Here is an 18,276-nt window from a genome sequence, read left to right as displayed (position 1 = left end):
ATGGTACCAGGGACACCATCCAAATCATCAAATGAAGCACCTACTTAGTCTTGCAAACCCCTAGGTTTCTTGTTGTCAAGGAAGTGAAAGTCACATGAAATACAAACTAATGCCTTAACCAGAATGTTAAATAGAGTCATAAATAAACGGAAGATAATAAAAGAAAATTTAAAATCAATAAACTTGAAGCTATATATCAAGTCAAATGTCAACCAACAAAATCTTGAAGCCCAACTTAGGCTGGTTAGCTATATGATTTTCCTAAAACTAAAGATAAAAGAAATTAAGTTTGCAAGCATTCATCTCCACGGTGAGATTACGTGTTTTCTATATCAAAATACTTGCTTTCTCTACAACAACAACAACCAAATCTTAGTTCCAAAATATGGGGGTCGGTTATGCATCCTCAAAAGACTATTCATGGTTGGTCACATGTATTCTTTTCCGCTATTCTATAAAATTTACGTTTTCTCTTTATTAGTAATCTTAACACAAGCTCAACTCATTGGCTATGCTTAATTTGTGATTATGACTACAACTAAACTAAACATACCTCATTAGAAGAAATTCAAAGAAAAGAGAGACTTATGCGCATGATTAAAGATAGTGTCTTTATGCACAATTAGAAGACAATAAATAGATCGAACTGAATGTCGTGTAACGATAACTGAGTAACACGTCATGACCTCATGGTAACGAGGGTCCAAATCTTCTGTACCAGGGGCGGAATTACCCTTTGCCCCACCTAAATTTTTCTTTAAAAAAAAAATTATTATTATTATTATTATTATTATTATATATGTATTAATTTTAACAATTTTGTTCTTTAATATTACATTTTATTTCCTTTAACAATATCATTAATTCTTTTAAGAGTAATGCTATACTCACAAACTTTTTTATAACATTTTTACAAACCTTTTTGATATCAAATTCTTATTGGTTCGCATATGGGCACACCACTCACATCATTTTTTTACTTACTAATAACCGCTTATTACATAAGTAATTTATAAAAAAACTTGCAGCCCTAGCATTTTCCTCATTTTAGTAACCATAAAAAAATTTATAGATCTAAAATCTAAAACAAAATATACAAGCCCAAAAAAAGAAAAAAAGGCTAAACAACAAAAATTACCAGTAAAACTAAAAACAAAATTAAGCTCAATTAACTAATTTTATCCAAAATAAATAACTCTGCCCTTTAAAAAATTCTAAACAAAAATAATTTTGTTCTTACCTACCAAAAAAAAAATCTCAGCAGCTAAGTAGCAGAATCAAAGGTTGAAATCACTGCACACAGCCAATAGTAAAACTGCCCTCCCTAACTCAAAGTTCTGGCTCCATCCCTGTTCTATACTATGTTTTATATACCACTTTATGTTCTACCAATCAAATCATACACATGGTAAGTAGTGATTAGTGGAACATAAAGTAGTACACAAAAAATAGTAGGATTTACATTCATGGTAATGCTAGGGACAAATACTTTTACTATTGGTGGTGACGTTGAGCTCATAAATTTTTTTTTTTTTTATTGTTCATTATTATTCTTAACTAGTCGCTAATTCGTGCTATGCATGGAAACTTACCTATTTGTGAAGTAAACTAAAATAATTTTATAAAAAATTTAAAAAACTACATCATTGCATGAATTGTTCTTTTATGACTTCAATTTGTGTTATAATTTGATGAAGAAGTCATTGCTTGAACGTGCAATAACTTACAAGAAATTTGTCAGACAATTTCAAATACCACCAAAAAAAAAAACTCAAAATTTCAGATATTAAAACTTCTAAAATACCAAAAAAATATTAAAAAATCAGATGATTCACTACTTAGAAATTATTGAAACAAAACAAAATATATATAACTAAACGATAGATAAATATAAGAGAAAGATAGGTTACAATCAAAAGAATAATTTCAATTATTGCAAGCTTTTTTATCTTGTAAAAAACGGCTAAAGAGAGTTTAGTAATTCATGTACAAAAATTACTTTTTAAAAAATACATGAAAAACCATAATATATATATATATATATATATATTAACAAATTAAGTAGAGGAGAAGAAAATAACATAAGAACAGCTCATACCTCCACTCGGCTTTTAAAACAAAATATTGGGGTTTGCTTTACTTTTATAGTGTTCATGATTAACCTAGCAAGTTTAGAGATAAATTATCAATTTTTGAGTTTGAATTTAAGTTGGACTTATTAGAAAAATAGAATTTCACTCATTGTTAAGTTTGGACTAAACAAAAATAATTTTGTTTAAAAAAATGATAATGATGAGTTTGATTTTAAGTTGGACTTGTTAGAGAGATAGAGTTTTACTCCTTGTTAAGTTTGGACTAAAAAAAAATAATTTTATTTAAATATTGTGTTGACGTGAAAAATTGTGAGAGTTTCAGAGGTTTCGGTTTTATATATATATATATATATATATATATAATTACTGTATTAAACTATTAATAACTTGCCCCCCGCAATAATAATAAATAATTATGGAAATGATCAAATTTAGGTATAATTGTTTAATTATTGTATCTTAGATGTTTAATTAAATTAACTAAATGAGCACATTATTAAATTTAATTCAGTCATATAGTTTTACATTGTTCATTTCAATCCTCTCTTTAATCTTCATTATAATTGTGTTGTTAGTTACTACAAAACGATCTAGTTTTGATTTTTTTTTTTTTTTTTTTTTGTCTTTTTTATTTAAAAAAATTCCTAAAATAACTTATTTGGGTAAAATGCTATTTTAGTCTCTAAACTTTACCAAATATTTGTATTTCATCTCTAAACTTTAAGAAGCTCATTTTTCGTCTCTAAACTATTAAAAATTTCATTTTTCATTCCTAAACTATTAAAAATGTTTTATTATGTTCTTAAACTTGAGCAAAAGTTTGTTTTTATCCCTAAACTATCGAATTTTTTTTTAATCATTATTTTTGTTTCTAAACTATTAAAGAAACTCTTTACAAACATAGTTTAGGGGTGAAAAATAAAACTTTTTAAAGAAAAAAAAATTCTTAGTGAAATTCAAGACCAAAATATTATTTTACCAAAATTATTTTAATAAAATTTTGAAGGGAAAAAAAAATCAAAACTAGCTCCAAAATTTATCTCAGTACTCTCTAAATCAAGCTAGTCTTTCAAGTTTGGGCCTACTCTATTGGCCATAGGCATAGCATAGGCACAAGTGGAGCTTATGAAGATTTCAAAAGCCAAGAAGAATTCAGGCTCAGAATTTTGAATTGATGAGGTTGCTCTGTCCACTTATGTGATTTTTTTGTTGAAATGGAACATGTTGTTCAGTTATGGTATTAAGGCTCGTTTGGACAGAGATTTCTAGTCACGTTGTTGTTGTTTTGTAAAAATACGTGTGGGTGAAAAAGTGTATAAAAATACGTGTAATATTATTTAAATACTGAAAACTATTGTTTAAACAACAATAACAAACACCCACTTAAAATTCTTGTGTTGAAATAACATGTCATCTCATGGTTGGGTTGGAGGAAAACAAACATCATTTTCAATTTTCTTTTCTTTTCTTTCCTAATACCTGCCTTTTCCTCACTTACCAAAAAAAAAACTGTGATGTTTATGTTATTTAATCATGTGCAAAACAAAATTAAATATTTCTCTCTCTGTCTCTCTCTTCCTTTAAAGAGTTGAAAATAAAATTAATTTAATTTAATTTTTTATATTTTTTTAGAAACAAATATTTTTTATTTATTAATTAAAAATTTTAAACTATGTTGTTTTGAGGCACAATTTTTACAAAAACTAGTCGCTAACCCGTGCGATGCACGGGTAAGTTCTTATAGAGTTAACCTACACGGTGGAGTCGTACCATGGCTGCTAGAGTTTGTTCCTATGGTTGGACTAAAAATTGTCAAAATTGGAATTTTGAACTTTTCAAGTGCCAATATTTTAGAGCGTCTTGCCAGCTCTTTCATTGAGGCACCATGTCATTTGAGACAACAAAGTAACTATTATGAGAAATTGATAAGAGAATTATATATTGCATTGAAAGAAAATGAATGTACATCAAGTATTTATACAAAGTCTGAGAGTAACTAACTTCTTACTAACTCCACAATATACGAATCTAGCATCTACAACCAATCAGATTAATAAACGTGTATATCAATAATAACTATGAATTAAACTAATCCTAAAGTACAAGTAGTATAGCTGTTTTAAATATAAACACTGTCGTTTATATAGTCACAGCTACAATTCTTCCATTGCTTTGTTCTGATACTCTACCTTGAGTCAACAGCTACAATCCAAACTTGCTCGACCTTCAACATGAGTCCTTGATCTTGTCCTTCTATGAAACATCATTGGTTTCTTTGTCTTAATGGAATTGTCCAGGTGTGTGTAAAGATTGACAAAAACACAAAAGCTTAAAAGAAAATACTGACCTCACATAGATATGGAGAGTGCCACCTAATTGAAATATAAAAAAGTAGCAAAACCCAGAAAATGAAAATTCCAAATAACAATTCAGGTAGAATTTGATCTTCTAGGTTTATATTTCTTTGACCCACATGAACTGCACTTGCACATAACTCTAAGATGGGGGGAATATAAAATAATAAAGCATTATCTCAATGAATCCTTAATGATCTCAGGTAGAACATTTTGTCCACTATTTTCTAAAGACCTACTTAAAAAATTGTCACAAAATTAGGCTTAAAACCTGATGATAAACTCCTTAGTCTATAAAGTCAAATATACAATTAACCCAAAAATCAACTGGAGGGAAAAGAATTGTACACACACACAAAAATAGGATAAACATACTTCACATTTGGCTAGTATTTTTTTGAAGCTGTGACTCATAATTAGACTTTGCTTTACAATCTATGCAATAGTAATCTACATTCTCTAGATCCTTTAAACCATACACAAGTTAGTGAATAAACACATATGACAGGAATAGAAATTGACATCACAATTCATAAATTAAGTGTATTAAGCACACCTTGAAAAGCTTGCTGGAAATATTCTCACACTCGGCATGCACCCAAACATTACAACCCCATCACAACATACTTGATCAACATCTCTGAAAGCACAAAACATTGTAGAAGCTTACCCAAACTGTCTTTAACTAACCAAGTTCCCCTAGAGTTCTATGTACTATCTACATATAGAAAGAAGCCAAATGTTGCATAGTTGAAGATCCAAGCCAACAGATCAATTATGTAAGTGCATATATATACACTATAAGGGAGAAAGATTCTCTAGTAATCCTAAATGAAAGATTGAATCTTATCCTAGAAAAGTATATATGATTTTGATTTAGAGTCACCATATTGAAACAAAACAATTCACATTAATGTTTCTATAAAACTGAACATGGGGTTCACTTTATTATGATATCTAGAAATTGAACAATACATTTATAAAGCTGATATGTAGTAAACATTGCATATATCTCAAACAAAAAAATTAAGAATCAAACATACCAAAGAAGAATGAGCGACTTTAATTTAGAATATTATTCTCCATAAACAATAAAAGTAAGACATTGAAAGCATAATTACCACTACTGCGGAGGAACAACCAAGTTTCTCCATCAAAAAAAGTTCCTTTTGCCTGGTTATAAGCAGAGAAATCATCGCATAATTCGTTTTCACCCTTCATCCAATTACAAAAAAAAAAATCAATTTTGTGTTACATAATTTTTCTTAAAAGATGAAGCTAATTATTACAACATTTATCAAAGTAGTCCTGACAGCATTAAAGATAATAGTAAAGAATTGGACAAGGTAAAGTGTAGCATCTCAAAGTGATATTACCATGGAACAAAAGAAACAATTACCGCAAGGCATGATGAAAGCTCCAACAACATGAGATTCAGTTGGGTATTTGAAGAGTCAAGAAGGTGTAATAAATAATTCATGTTGCAATAGAGTCAAGCTTTTTTGCATTGTTTTGTACCTTTTGAAGCAGGGATATCAAGGGTGTTATTGGATGAGCAGATAACAAACCAAACAATGGATTAGTAAATTTGTGCATAGAGGCGCTCTATTATCCATAACTTGTTGAATTCTACAATGCCAGCACCACTAATCTTTCTTTTTTCTTTTTTTTTATAATCATTAAAGAAGTATTCTTCAAACCATATAAGTATATAAAATATTGAAACCATCAATTGAAATTTTGAAACTAAAGCAAAAAAAAAAAAAAAAAACAAACAAACAAACAAACGATGCTTTCAATAAAAAATTCCAATAATAAGATGAAAAAACTACTTGATGAGGGAACATTGTTGCCACCACCATCATCAGATTATGCAATCCTCTCCAACTACCTTCTGGGTCTGTGCATTTATATTACAAATCCTCTAACTTCCTTTTATGTTCTAATGATTGATTGATGTTCGCCTAATCATGTGATGGGTAAGCTTCGATGTTCGCCTAATCATACCCAACATTTAAAATGGAAATTTGACTTTATGTTTCTACCGTACTAAAATCTACTTACAAACCACTCTAAGAAAATTCCTTTCAAATCAAGGATTTCATGAACAATTTGCAATTATGATTGAAGATAAAATGACTAAACAACATCACATATGGTTTGGGATGAGTTTGATTTGCCAAATTGTGGTTTGAAAGGTTACACTTTACCCACCTCAAAAATTTTGTAGCCCAAATTGTTTAAATAAAAGAATGCCATGAAACAAAATAGCAACTTTATTATAATTTGAATACAATATATTTATATATCAAATGCAAATAAAAATAAACCTCATGTGGTTAAAGTGCAATATGTTAATCCTTAGGTTTCAAACTCAACATAATTCATAGGTAGATGAAGTTACACTACTTTCAAAGAACTATTTTGCTAAGTGCTAACTTGGTTGTGTGTTATTTAAACCTTATCTAGAAGAAATCTTAATGAGATATGGGCCACTTGCCCTATTTAGTCTTCAACAAATTCAGTAAGTAAAAGATCTTCCAAGATTAGATGCCAAGGAAATTTCTGTATACAATTGGATGCAAATTTGGCAGTAACTATAACATTTGAAGGCAATGAACAATATAACTACAACAAAAAGCAAGCCTTACTACCAAAATTTTGAGTTCAGCTATGAATCCTCAATGAACATAAATTTTGAATAAGAATAAGAATACCATAACACTTATACATAGCAAAACAGAAAAGTTTGGAAAAACTTGGGTCAATCGGACAGATTATGCATGTGTACATACATATATGTTATAAAGGAACTTGATTTTTTTTTTCCAACCTGTACAGATTCAGGCACAAAATTGAGCATTTGGACAAGTCCTATTTTGGCCTCAATCAAGCATTTGGAAAAAAAATTCAGAAATAAACACAGAGAGAGTATGTCACTACCTCCCCATTGATCACAACCCAATGACTAATTCCAGGTCCACAATCTACACATTTGATTCCCATGATCAAATATAGGCTTTCCCAAAAATGAAAACCCAAATAGTAATTTAAACTTTCTCACACTCATAAATTGATAAAAAAACACCCACGTCATCACTTCAAAACACATCCACATTTTAATGACACCAAAACCAATTGTCAACAAAGCTCATTCTATTTAGACTTTCACAGATTTGCCCATCCGATTATCTTCATTCTATTTTTTCTATTGAAGTACTATCTGACTCTATTCCTAAATTGAATCAGCCTTGTGACTCTTTTTTTCCCCATTCAATACATAGGAAGCAATTTTCAATTATTTGACATAAACTTTCTAAAGTCGGGTCCCTTTTTCAGTTTGGCTCAGGAATTTCGTCAAACACTTTAAGGGTGAAGGGTTGGGATTCTATTCTCTTCAGCCACACTCTCAAGTGGGGTTGTTCTACCTCGGGCTGTTGGGGCTTCTCTAATTTCAATCAAAATACAGCCATGTACAAATCCAAGACGCAGTTTTGATTGAAATCAGAGAATATCTGCTTATACATGTTTTCAGAGGCAGTTTAGCTCCACTACCGCCTCCAAACCCATCAATCTATGCTAATCATTCAAAAGAAACACTCCCAAACGTAACCCTAAATCATACTTTACAGCCAAAAACAATAGAACAAAATTAAAAACTTACTGGTAATGTTTCCGGAGAAGTGACGGTGGTTGTGTGAGAATCTGAGTGGTGGCCATCTGTAGCGGCGATCCGTAGTGGTGGCCATCTGTAGCGGCGGCAGCGACGGGGGAAGAATCTAAGTTTTGGGTTTTGATTTTGGAGGAAGCAAAGGGAGAGTTTTAGGTTTAGGGAAGGAGATGTTTTAGTGTGTGAGGCTGTGAGCAAAGAAGAGATGCTGCTGGTTTAGGGAAGGAAAGGGTGAGTTTTACTTTTTGGTTTTGAAAGAGTTATCGGGTTTTGTGGGTTTTGTAACGGGGAAAAAAATTAGGTTTATTTTTAAATCAAATATAAAAAATAGAAAAAAATAAATTAAATGCTGACGTGGAAAATTGTGGAAGCTTCAAAAGTTTCGGTTTTATATATATATATAGACTAACAGGAGATTGAATTAAATAAAACTGAAACTTAAATGATTGAATTAAACAAATATAAAGTGAAAAAGCTGGATTGAATTTTATGTAAACTTAAAGGGTGCAATTTGTAATTTAACCTTAAATTTAACTATCATTGAAAATTTGATCAATAAAATTATATGGTTGAATTTAAATATAAAAAACTAAGGTATAAAATGAAATCTAAAAAAAATTGTACCCAAATATTGTAAAGAAAAAAAAAAAGTTGTGCCTATTATTAGCTTAATCAAGTGAGGATTGAGGAAGGCTATTAGTCTATTACCACAACTATTTTTGGCATTATCCGAAAGTAGACATTGTGGAAGTGGCATTTCTCTTGTGGTATTTGTATTCCTTATTTTAAAAATGGGATTATTTAGTTGCCATGTGACAAATAAATAAATAAAAATTACCATAGAAATAGTAGTCTTTTACTGGAATTGAAACTTAATGTGTTATATCCCATATCATGACATCGTTTTTGTTTAAATCAAATCCTATATTTTATATTCAAAATAATTTAAAATATCCACTATTTGTATATTATTTTCTCACAACAATAATTCTCCAATGACTCCATCTCTCCATTAATATTATTTTTTTTTATCAATCTCTTGAATCTTTCACTATTTAAAGTTCAAACTCTAGGTTTTTGTTATAAAATTAAATCTGTTAAATAATTAAAAGAATATAGAAAGAAAGATTGAAATCTATGTAATTTTTTAAAAGCAATTAAGGCACAAAGTCAACAACTCTCCAAGTATATTATTATGGGTCTTGTTAACGGGTGCCCTAAATTGTTAATAAACTATATTAGGAAAGTTTTTAATATCACTTTCATGGGAAATATAAAAAAACTGTCAAAAAAGTTAATTATTTTATCATTTTTTTCATAAAATATTTTTAAAAATAGTTCATAAACCAATGCCCTTAGGACATTCATTAACATTTCCCTATTATTATTTTGAGTAATCAAATTATTAGCTATGCAAAAAAATTTGTTTCAAAAATGAAAAATCGTTAAGGGAAACTGAGTAAATTAGGGGTGTCCACGGGTCTGGTTTATGCCCAACCTGCAACCGACCCGCTTACATCAAGTGGACGGTTGAACGACTAACTACCGACCGCAAATGACCTCAGGTCAAGTCGAATCGATCTCCGGTGGACAACGGTTGGGTCAATCGGCCTTGGTACAGAGTTACAACCACCAGATCTTTGCCAGATCAAAGATCAAAACCACCACATCAAGCCCAGATTTGAGCAAAAACTTCATCTCATCATCGGATCTAAGTAAAAATCGAAGTAAAAGCACCATATCAAGCCTAGATCTGAGCAAAATCTTCATCTCACTTTCGGATCTAAGCAAGAAAACCTAGATCTTCACCAGATCTAACCAAAAACTACCAAACCTTCATTGAAATATTGATGAATCTGAATGGATCTAGGTAAATCTAGCCTTCTTTCATGGGTTTCGTTGATCGGATCAAGTATTTCGGGTTTTGAAGAAGAAAACCCGCAATTCGACCCACCTTAAGTCGATTTTTGGTGGCGAAGACCCGTCTTCAACCATCACTGGTGTCGAGTCAGCCGGTTTTTGGGTCAGCTCAAGCAGTTTGGGTGGGTGGGTCGGTTTCTGGGTTCCGATGGATACCCCTAAAGTAAATTTAATCAAGTATTAGAAAGATATATTACAATTTAAATTTATATTATATTAGTATTACAACTTTCTTTTGCTTCCAATCTTGTTTTTAAATCTTGCCTTCCTCAAATTGAAATTTGGACTTCACCAATTATACCAGTAGGCCTGTTTGTAATATTGTTCTAGTAACGTTTTAAGTATTGTGGAAATACGTGTTGTGTTGTTTAAACAACAAAAATTGTCGTTTAAACAACACAACCAAACAAGCCAACCTTTCCAAGTACAAACTCTCACCTAAATGCATGTGGCCCTTTTGATAAAATCAATGGAAAATAACATTGACTGAAATTGACCTGAGGACACTTTAAGCCTTTAACATTTATTTAGGGAAGTCAATCAATGTGCTAATGTACTTACCAACTTGGGTTCTATGCAATTCTAATATTATTATTTTGTATGATATTTTACTGCCAATGATGAGTAACTCATTATCTTTTGACAAAGTTGAGAACTCGTTTATAGTAGAACAACATATGTTTAATATTATTCCTTTCTTTCATCATAAAAAGAAAGAAAAAAAAAATATATATATATATATATATATATTATTCCTCTCGTTACCCCCAAAAAAAAAAAAAAAAAAAACATTGATTGAAATGATGAGTCATAGTGCAATAAGATGTTTAGTAAGTGTCCTATACAAAAATAGAAAGATATATAGTTAACATTTATAACTGAAATGAGGAGTCATTGTGCGATAAGATATAGAAACTTAGTCTAAGTGGTATGGCTAAGATATATAGTAACTTAGAAAGTGGTATGGCAAGTGGTAGTAATGCCCTATCTTGGGTTAATATCATATTTTGACTCTCTCTTTTAAACAATAAAATTTGGAATTCGGAGCATCTATTTTACAATTGCAATGTCTTGTTATTTATATTTAAAAAAGCAAGATTTGAAATTTTGAATACATTATCTACATTGCTTTATTATATTATATTATATTTTATATATATATATATATATATATATATATATATTCCTATTAAGATACAATAGAATTTAAAACCTATGACGCACATTTCTTAATTATTACTAAATTTATTATCAGATTAAAATGATAATAAGTTTTTTTAGGTATAAATGTGTTAGGTAATTTATACTCCGGTTGTGCCAATTAACTAAATCATTAAGCCTAGATTATTTAATCTAATTAATATGGCTATGGTTAAACAACACAACCAAACAGGCCAACCTTTCCAAGTACAAACTCTCACCTAAATGCCTGTGGCCGTTTTGATTAAATTAATGGAAAATAAGATTGACTGAAACTGACCTCAGGACGCTTTAAGCCTTTAACATTTATTTAGGGAAGTCAATCAATGTGTTGATGCACTTACCAAATTGGGTTCTATGCAATTCTAATATTATTATTTTGTATGATATTTTACTGGCAATGATGATTGTAAAGGCGGGTTTTAAATCCTCAGCCCAAAAGATAAATGGATTAAGACCCAAAGAGCCCAATACAATAAATTTGTAAAGAGTGGGCTAAAAACTAGGATTCTATGAATCAAACAACGCTCACAATGGACCAAAGATATTGAGAAAGCAAGAAAAACAATGAAAAAACAATTTTGTGAAAAGAAATTCTTCCTTGGCAATGTCTGAGGAGAGTAATACTTGGATCTCTATATTTCACTTAGATTTGGTTACAATTACAGTTCTTAGTGCTACAGTGTTTTCTTTCTTTCAATTATCAGCCCCCCTACTGTAATGGGATTCTTCTCCTTTATATTACCCCCCTTTCTTCTATCTCAACCATCCACGTGTAGATCAAATGGCTGGCTTTTGTTCTTGTCCCATCAACACCTTCCTGAAGCTTTTAGTGGTAGCTGTAAGGCAGAACATCACTGTTTAGGCATCACTTCCATATTAATGCGGCCAGAGAGTTAGCTACAGAGCATTTAATGCGGTGGTAGTAGCTTTCCCTCAGATATCTCTCACTTTCTTCTTACCTTATCCCTTCCTGATGCTTATCCCTACTAGCAGAATCGCCCAGAATGTTGTCCCTGAAGTCAAGCCAACCCTTTTGACCTTTGCCCTGTTAAGTCGAGGTGAAATATGTTCTCAGGCATACTTCCTGGAACCTTAAAACTAGACCCCTTTGCCCATTCACTATCTTGCACTCCCACACTAGCGTCTACCTGTCCTCAAACTATTGAATGTCCACGGACAGGGCCCACGGCCCAATATACCCTTCTAGACCTACCATCCCTACAATGATTAACTCATTATCTTTTGACAAAGTTGAGAACTCTTTTATTGTAGAACAACATATGTTTAATATTATTCCTCTCGTTACCCCAAAAAAAAAAAAAAAACATTGATTGAAATGATGAGTCATAGTGCAATAAGATGTTTAGTAAGTGTCCTATAAAAAAATAGAAAGATATATAGTAACATTTTTAACTGAAATGAGGAGTCATTGTGCAATAAGATATAGTAACTTAGTCTAAGTGGTATGGCTAAGATATATAGTAACTTAGAAAGTGGTATGGCAAGTGGTAGTAATGCCCTATTGTGGGTTAATATCATATTTTGACTCTCTCTTTTAAACAATAAAATTTCGAATTCACAGCATCTATTGTACAATTGCAATGTCTTGTTCTTTATATTAAAAAAAGCAAGATTTTAAATTTTGAATACACATTATCTACATTGCTTTATTATTATTATTATTATTATTATTATTATTATTATTATTATTAAAATACAATAGAATTTAAAACTTATGATGCACATTTCTTAATTATTACTAAATTTATTACCAGATTAAGATGCTAATAAGTTTTTTTTTGGTATAAATGTGTTAGGTAATTTATATTCCAATTGTGCCAATTAACTAAATCATTAAACCTAGATTATTTAATCTAATTATCAATATGGCTATGGTTAATGCAGTCAAACACAAAATTGCTTAATTAAATAACAGCGTAAATAAAATTACACACAATATGGTAGAGCTGGAAAAACCAATTGGAAAAATTCCAAATTAAAACTCTCATGAGGGCTTAACCACCGACTCTAAGGAAAACATATCCACTATATAGAATTGGAGTTTACAAATAGAAGGATTCTATTTTAATTTGCTACTTCATGTAGAACTTACTAACAGTAGCTCCAAATCCATGAACTCCTCTATAAGGTTGTGTTTGAATTATTATTATTTTTAAACCTTCTACATAGCCAATTGACAAGATGATGACTAGATATCTTCCATCATAGTCAACTAAAATGTTCTAGAGAGAGAGAGAGAGCCCCAAACACGAGTTTTTTCACAACATTCAAAATTCAAACTAAAAAATTGGTTTGAAGTTCTTAAAAGCTAAAAGTTTCTATATCAAGATAAACAAATAAAGTATATGTTTCTTTTACATAACTTCTAAAAGAAAAATCTAACACTCGAAATTATAACTAGTGGGGGACTAAGTAGAAGTCGTGTCTAGTCCTTGTCATCATCATTTGAAGGACTTTTTAAATACTTAAAAGTCCTTTGCATTTCCATGTATTAGCATTTTAATTATTTTGAATATTTCAAGCCAAGTGAGTCTAGACACCTTTGAAACCACTACATGTATCTCTTCACCAGAAGGTTGTGATTGCTCTTGATTTTTCTTTACTGTGAAGTAATTTTTTAGAGAATAACTAATATCTGCATTAACGTCAATTAGTAGATCTTTGCAGAACTTGTTAATATCAAATGTTGACGTAGTTGTTATGCAATAGGAGAATTCATCTCATTTTTGTCTCTTTTTATTTTTTTATACACAAACAATAAAAATCTATAGCTAATTAAAAAAAACTCATGCACGTAATATCACTCTAAAAACTCATAAACTAATCAGTTTAACCCAATAATAGCATGGATAACTAAGAAGAAATCCTGATTAGCACATATTAATTTGTACATAAAAATATCCGGCTTTATCAACTAAAACAACGTAATATTGGTAAATGCATGGCAATGTGCTTTGTAAATCTACAATGTGTTGCCAATAGAGTGGTCCCTGCACCATTCCAATGTTCCATGCAATTTTAAATGCCAAGAACTGGCTAATCACATTTTAAAAGAGTGAGATTTCTAAATCCAATGTGAGATAGGGGCAAAAAAAAAACAGTCAATCAATCGTTGGACTTTATGACCAAGATAACAAATAGTTTGAAAATTGTTTCTAGAATGACTTTTAGATATATAGAGAAGAACCCCAATTGAGCTTTGCAATGAAAAATGAGAATTGACCACAAAAACCACAAAGATGTATCATTAAAAGATATGCCCAAAATGGTTCTAGAGACTATCTCTTGCTAAAAAGAAAGCAAGATTCTACTTTCTATAGAACTTTGAATTACAGAATTTCCACTATTAGAACAGAATTTACACTATTAGAAAATCCAAAAAAAACACTAACTTCCACTCAGGCCACTCTACAATAAAGATGGCATTCTATTTTCCTCCGAATATCTTAGAAAGAGTGACAATAATTCAATCCACTAATAATAGGGGCAACTAAGCTCAAAGATTACGCTATCTTTTTATCCAAAAATTAGAATAAAGGTCATTCATTAGCTAGAAGGCACACTTCTATTCAGCAAATGTCAAATGCCATAGACAAAAGGCACACTTGAGTAAATTATTAAAGTTTAGATTTTTTTCATTCTTTTACTTCTAAAGTGGAAAAACTATACATAAGCGCTCGTGCACGCACACACATATATGTTAAACAACTTCACTGTGTGAACGAGCTAAAAAGTACTTTGATAAGTTTGATTTACTTTTAGAGGCTTGAAAAAAAATCCTAATCTTTTGATTTTATTTGTTCAAAAAACCTATTATTCTATGTGAAAAAATAGTGGTCTGATAATGTTATATTGGGGCTACATGTAATCACCAAATTTCAAGGATGATTAGATTAGAATGCACTTTTGTGAAGATTGCATCTAGTTATGATTGATCGAATGGGTTAAAAATTTCAAACCCTGTGGCGGCTCCAGAAATTCTTTTCAGGGTGGTCATTAAAAAAAATTAATAATAATAAAACTTGAATATATTAACATCGCAAAATAAAAATATATGCAAATACATAAAGTTTTAAAATTTCCTTTCACAAATTTTCATATTTTGAAATCATTATGTGATATGATAGTTTCACTATCAATGTTATTAGTTACATTTTTTTCAATGTACACAACCAAACAATTATTAAGTTATTGACCTCTCATTGAATTACTAATATATTGCCTAAATAAGTACTAATATAAACAAAATGCATTATCTTTTTGAAAATATATATAACATAAATCCAACAAATTCGGCTAAAGACTAAAGCAAGCACTAACAGACTAGCTATTTAAAAGGTGTGCATTTTTTATATATAAAAATTTAGCAATTTTGAAGTATGTCATTTAAAAACATAATTTAAAAAATCACAATTAAACATTTGATTTGAGATTTTAGGCTAATTTGTTTGTTTGTGCAATTTTTGAGAAGTGCTATGTCCACAATATTTTTGCAACACTTTCACAACAAAGCCTAGGTGGTAAGTTTTTACTGGTTTTAATTTGAACTTACCATTGAAATTATTTTTTTTACTAGTAATAACCTACTATTCTGGATTTGTTACGAAAATATTGTGAAAATTGCATTTTTTGCAATTTTTTTGTTCAAATTTCAATGGACCAAAATTTTAGAGAGGTTGAATTTTATTTTTGATGGGCTCAATTGTTATTAAAGGTGTTCAAGTTTCTTTTAATTTTTTATTTTAGGGTGCTCAAGTTTTTTTCTAGGGTGGGTAAAAAATTCATATTAATTTAAAACTCAAAATTTTTTAAGGTATATTAAAATAAAATTAAAATAAAATAAAAATTGGTTCTGTGACCACCCTCATTAGCGCCGCCCCTGACCTGCCCAAGCTACAACCTGTACTAGCATCTTCTGATAGATGGAGCGACAGATAATAATATTCAGGCTTTACGGAAATGTTATACTAATTTAATAAAACATTTTGTGTATCAATCATGGTTGAAGAAAAAGACAAACACAAATAATGACATTAATACAAACACGTCAAAGAATAATAGCTTTAACCTTTTCAAAAAAAAAAAAAAAAAAAAGCTTTAACAAATTTCCTTGTTTCTTTTGTTTGGGTATCATATAATTTCATCACATGACCTTAGCTGTGTATACGATGGGCTGCCATAGACATGTCCAAAGAAGGTTATTTGAGTATGTTATGAACTTGGTAGTGTGCATGCAGAGCTGCCATGAGCACGCTAGCAAGCCTAAAAGAGGTTATTTGGACATATCGGCTTATTTGTTACGTATTATATAAAAAATAAATTTTTTTTTAATATAGATCTTATGTTAAATGTGTGACCAAAATCCAAAAACTAAAAACTAACTTATTTTAAAAATTTTTAAAAAAAATTGAAACAAAAAGCAAAGAGCTAAAATTATCCCCCCATCTAATTGGGACTTTCCTACCTAAGAATTTTGTAAACCTTGGATTTAGATGGCACATATAATAACTAATCTTGTCAAATCTTATGGTAAGCTTTTTCAAACAATCAAGATAAACTCAATTGTATATTAGAGATACGTATATCTTGTTGGAAAGCTTGTCATGTTCCATTTAGGCTTTTAGCCCCATTCGATTGTGAAGTGGACTTTGAGCTGTAAATGAGTTAGAATATTCTCCATTTCTGCGCTTCATAACTCGTGGCTGAGTTCGTTTTTACTGTAATTAATTGAGAGCATTGCTTAGCATGCTGAAGAAACTTTGTCTATCATATATCATATATCATTCGCTCTAATTTTTTGTCAAGTGTCATTTTAATTATTCAATACTTTTATGCTAAGTATCTTTAAATTTTAAATACATTCTCATTTTATACTAAGTGTCATTCTAATTTCATATTAATTATATTTACATATAAATTCATGTATTTAAACTCAGATGTTTGAATTATAAGTTAGTTTGGAGAATCAATTCCAAACTTCCGGACCTAGTTTTGAGCTTTTTTTTGGAACTTTTATGTAATTAGTGCAACTTGTTGGGATTAGGACATAATAAAAATAATGTTAGCAATAAGATCATAAAAATTTGATTTGATTTAATTATAATTTGCCACCTTAATAGATTATGAAAAAATTCCAATATCCTTAATATTGATTTTTTTAAAAACAAATCTCCACGAACGAAAAGAATCTTAAATTACTCTTTACTTTTTCTTTTCTATTCTTCCATTCACATGTTTTTATTTTTCTTTCCTTTTGAAGAGAGCAAAGAGCCAAAGACTTCAAAGGGATAGAAAATTGTCAGTCTATCCAAATGTTAGGTACTTTGTAGTTTGGTAGGTTGCTTAATGCAAGTTGTTAATAACTTATTATAGATATTAATCTTTATCAAAAATAATATTTATACATTATAGATATGAATCAGAAAAAATCTTCTTCTTTTTATAAACATATAGGACAAAATAAATAAGAAAATGATTACACTCACCGACTAAGCAATCGGATCATTGAATTGTCACATAAAACATTGAACAAGTACCCTCTATTATTAAATATTTGATAAACCACTACTTTTTCTTTTCTTTTCTTTTTTTTCTTTTTTCATTTGAGAAAATGTTAACTGGTACATTAGTTAGTAAATAAGAGGCTATATATCCTTTTCGGATGGTACGAGTATGAGTGTGACACATTTATTAATTTGATGAGATTTTAATATTAACCTAGATGTACATATGGCGTGTGTTTCATAGCAGTTTCATCAATCAACACAAATATAATATGTACTGGCTCGAAAAATAAATGTAATATGTACTTCTATATGGAGTTGGGTTATTTTTTTTATTTTTGGAAAATAATAAGCGAAGCTTCTATTGATGAATACAATATGTTTGGAATACAGCATCCAAACATCATTGTATATCGATGAAAATGTTCTTCTAACAAGGGAACGAGAAAGTTGGTTGCCCTCCCTCACATGCAAAAAAATACATCATTATAGTCTGACGTTAAAACATGAAT

This window comes from Quercus robur, chromosome 9 (genome assembly GCF_932294415.1).
Source record: "Quercus robur chromosome 9, dhQueRobu3.1, whole genome shotgun sequence".
Taxonomy (NCBI): Eukaryota; Viridiplantae; Streptophyta; class Magnoliopsida; order Fagales; family Fagaceae; genus Quercus; species Quercus robur.
Note: the sequence above shows the minus strand (reverse complement) of the source record.